The following is a 4,610-nucleotide window of genomic DNA, read 5'->3' on the forward strand; positions in this document are numbered from 1 at the left end:
CTACAGTATATGTAGATATCTTAAAATCGTTGCAGGTCTCTCTCCATGTTTCCCTCTACGTTTGCTATCAGTGCATCTGCTTAAATTGACGTACAAGCTAAGAAATGTATCTCTACACAGCGCTATGCATGTTTCTCCGTGTGTGTGTGTGTGTGTGTGTGTGTGTTCTCATAGTGACCAATCAGTATGATAACCTTTTTTTACAGAGGTTGCAAAGAGCACTGGGAAGAATTTCTAAATATACATTTAAAAACTTGCAGATACAATACAAGGTGGATTAAGCTGTACAGATCTGCAATTTGAAATATGTGATCACAGAATGATTAATTGATTGGTATTGATTAAGAAATAAATGATACTACTGTCTCACTCGTTACTCATCTGTTGTTGTTTTTTAACAACTCTTTGTGAATTAATTCTTTGTTTTTATTATTTTTGCTAGTGGATGGTTAATGTCTTATTGTTTTCTTTGTTATTGTTGATTTGATTTAGGTTTAATGGAATCCCTGTTGTTGCATCCCATCATAAAGTGAACTGTTTCTGTAGAGAAGCTGAATTTTCAGTGGAGACTTTGGAATGAAAGGCTGACTGCCACTGTGTCTGTGCTGCAGGGAGAAGTGGTGTCACATGACCCAGGAGGAGAGGGATGACAGCTCCAAGATGGACGAGAACATCGCCTTCGGCCAGCTGGGGTGAGGGGCTGCCAGAGAATAAAGTGGGGGGGGGGGAGCTGAGAGCTCAGAGGAGTTTCTCCAGGTTGCTCAGTAAGGCCTCCCAGTGGTGAAACAAGTTAATGCTCCCAATAATATAAATAAAAGGAAGATGGGTGTTAATAAACTGTACGTCTGCATTTATAAAGGACATGAACCTAAGTTTTAATACAACTAATATGTCTGTCCTTGTATAGTCAGATCATAAATGATATAGTGGACCATGAGGCAGAATGTAAACCCAATAGTTAAAAAGTAAATGATGTTACATTAGATACTCAAAAGAGCTCAAAGATGTCCTTCTTATTGGATTTACATACCACATTATTAGATGTTCCCTACACACAATAGGGCTAGACCAGATCGCAGACTCATTAGATGTTCACTATTGTGCATGTTTTTAGCTAATTAATTATACGCACAAAGTATAGTCCAAGTGTATTCAAAGGGAGGAGTAGAGACCGTCTAAGCACAACTGTACAAAAGTTGGAAAAGAGCAAAGGGAATATGAATGGAAGAAATACACAGTGCCTAACATCTGGCCTGTGTGTGTGGGCTGTAGGGGAAGGGCATGAACGGAGGGCAAGCATTTTTGTATTAGATACTATACATTTCATTTTCAATACTTTACTTTTTAAATATCAAGGTTATCTTCATTTCATTTATATTGACACACACTGCGTTTCTAATGGCACTTATGGCACCATATTGTTCTTGAAATGATGAATACAGAATGTAGCGTATGTTTGAAATAACTTCCATTTGTACTGAGATGAGTTTGGTGCTATGTGTATTTTCAGGACATTCACTCATAACATGCTGGCGTTTGGGCTCAGTAAGAAGCTTTGCAATGACTTCCTGAAGAAGCAGGCGGTCATTGGGAGCCTGAATGAAGGTAAAACATTGAAGCAATAAATACATCTATACATTCTCTCAGGCTTTCAGCCTAAATACTTCCTTGGCGTTTTTAGATGTAAATCATGTAATGGAGTAAGATAGTAATCCGCAAACATCAGCATACACTTACGGTACTCACATTTAGCAAGCTTCAGGTCTCCACAAGGGAGAGCTGTTGTATGGTCTAAAACCTCCACAGTCTCTGCTCTACAAATTACATGGGACTTGGAAATCAGGTCTTACTCCTGCTATACAAAAATAACCCTGCAAATTCAAAACTGATGTGTGTTTTAACCCTTCGCAGAACAGTACAAGTTGCTGAGTGACCACATAGAGAAAATGGCATCAGAGTAAGTTTGAGGATGCGACTCGAAGTCTCCACAGGACAGATTAACAACATGAGAAGTTTATCCGCAACCCACAGACCAACTCTCCGTCTGACTGTTGATGCATCTGTGTGCTACACTGCTGAATATCATATTAACCTACAATACTGAAGTGTTCCCCAGCAGAGCCCTGCTCCTCTGCACCCGGCCATGTATCAGCAATAATACAACATCATCAGCTAGTGCAAAATGTAATACACTTTCAAACTTCCTAATGTGATGTAATTGGAAAAGAACTTGGAGCATAAAGTGAAACCGTCTCGAATAATACCCAAACAGCCTCAGCATGGTGTCAGAATCTTGTTCGCATGATGTGTGAGCTATATATACTCTATGCCTTTGTCTCCTGGGTACACACACTAATTACTTGTTGGTTCTAACAGCATCTGGTGAGCCATGGCACTGAGTATCGTCCTGCCTGGTTACATTGGACAACAGACAGCTCAAACCAGACTTGGGTAGAATAGTAAAGTCATTTCAGTTTATTACTGAATACTCATCTGTGCTTTGTGCAACACTGTAGAATCCTTTATGGCAATACAAACAATAAAATACCGCTTTACCATAATATGTAACATGTACCATATAACCTTATCACTGGCACCACAACAATTCCCTGTATGCCCTGTAGTCTCTTCATTGGTTTAGTTCGACACCTTGAGAAGCACACTCAATAAGGCCGGACTTAGCTTAGCATAAAGCCTGGAAACAGAGAGAAATGGCTAGACTGGCTGCCTTTTAGAAAGGAATAACATTTTCCTACCGGACCATCCTTGGTAGTAATGCTTAGTTAAGAGTGTTATTAGAAAAGAAGAGCAGCAGTCTTCCTACTGACGAGAGGAATCTAATACCACTCTCTTTTTACTTTGGCACACATGTACATTCTAGTGGAAATTATTTTTTGTTTTCCTTAATTAATAACTTCATTATACCCTTGAAGCCATTTGAGAACACTTACCTTTCCAAATTAATTAAATGAAAGTAAATGTCTTTCATTCAGATGCTCTGTTAACCAACCAAACACTAATGCAGAGCCTATACTGTTCCTCTGTTACACATTTCCTGCGAGATAAAATAAACAACAACTTCTGCATGCAAATACAATTCATCCCTGTGTTTGGAGATGGTTATACAGTAAGTAGTTTATCTTCATTTGGTTGAGCTTCAATGCCAGATGTTGCCTGAACCACCATACACATTTTCTCCTGCTGCATTTATATCTTTGCATGTAGCTAGCATGTTCAAACGGCATCAAGCAAGTGTCAAAAGTGCAAATAATCTGTGAAGCGACATTTCCTGTTCATCCTACCACTGCAGGGTAGCCTCGTGTAATGATGAAAGCTATCTGCGTTGAATTCCCGGATAATGCACTTTCTGACAGTTTGAATCCCATTTCAGTTGGATAATCTGTTTTAATCTATTGTGTCGATAGATTGAGATGATAGATCCTCATTTGTAATTACTGCACATATTCTCCATAGGTTAAACAATTGATCATGTATTTCTGTTTGTAAATTGTATTTTTTTTTATGGAAAATGTTTGATCAATAGATGTTATTGATCATTGTGTCCATGAGGAACATCTACCTGCAGTTCTGACCCTGTAGTTCCACTCATACATCCAAGCCCTGTGTTACGTGCTCTTTTAAAGATTTGCATATAGTGTTGTGCAATAGTCTCTGATGTTGATGTAATTCATTCCTTTACAGCTTAGTGACATGTTTTCACCCATGTGCATAATCATACAAATCATATAGAAAGCCTTGCAGACCTGTTTTCCCCCTTTATTGACTCTTCCAATTCTCTCAGGGGTCCCGTTGCACGTTGTCTAATAATATTGAGCTGTATGTTGTACTTGTTGGCACAGCATGAGCCATTTGCACTACATGTATCTTCTGAATATAATGAACTATGTTATATTGATGCCTTTTATATTTGTTTAGCATGGCAAGTTCATGCTCTATCTGTTGTTAAATGTTGATGGTAGTTTGTCTTTTGTAGCAAGGTAATAACAAATGTTTTACTGTATTGCCTTTATGTCAATTATCAACAAGGTGAAATGTGTAATTAAACTTACATGAAGTTGTTATGGGATTTCCCTCTTGGTGACCCCCTGTTGTGATGACAATGTGGTTTCGGGTTTTCATGCTTGCATTTTTGTACTTTTGTCTAATTGGTTTCCACATTTTTTCAGTCAGGGTATCGGAAATATTTTCGAGCCCCCCCCCCCAACCCAGTTCCCACCGAGATTGGATGAGTTGTCTATAGTTGTACAAACATTACCTTTTCTCTGCTAGTAATATCTAGACACAAAGATCCAACTTTACTTTGACATGTTATTATGGATTGAAAATGAACCAAAGTCCTTGTATTGGCGGATGATCCTGTGCACTGTGGAATAATGAGGCCTAATTGAAACTAGAAGGCCTACTACCCTGAGTAGTAGATGTTTAAATTCACATATTTTTAATTAAAATATATCAATCATTAACTAATATTTGTACTGCAGGTTGCAAATAATCCCATCACTATTCCATTCCTATTCCACACATAGCCTACCTATCAATGAATTGTCGTTAGGGATGGGTATCATTAAGATTTTAACGATACTACTCTT

General features: G+C 38.3%; 1 long non-coding RNA gene across 1 annotated transcript; it reads left to right on the forward strand.

Moving 5' to 3' along the window:
• Positions 1-504: 504 nt before the first annotated feature.
• LOC104948933 (uncharacterized) lies at positions 505-4,087 on the forward strand. The gene is made up of 3 exons (XR_798748.1): positions 505-692; positions 1,511-1,605; positions 1,912-4,087. It is a non-coding gene; the product is annotated as an uncharacterized lncRNA (long non-coding RNA).
• The last annotated feature ends 523 nt before the right edge of the window (positions 4,088-4,610 follow it).

This window comes from Notothenia coriiceps, unplaced genomic scaffold (genome assembly GCF_000735185.1).
Source record: "Notothenia coriiceps isolate Sejong01 unplaced genomic scaffold, NC01 NC01_scaffold00015474, whole genome shotgun sequence".
NCBI lineage: Eukaryota > Metazoa > Chordata > Actinopteri > Perciformes > Nototheniidae > Notothenia > Notothenia coriiceps.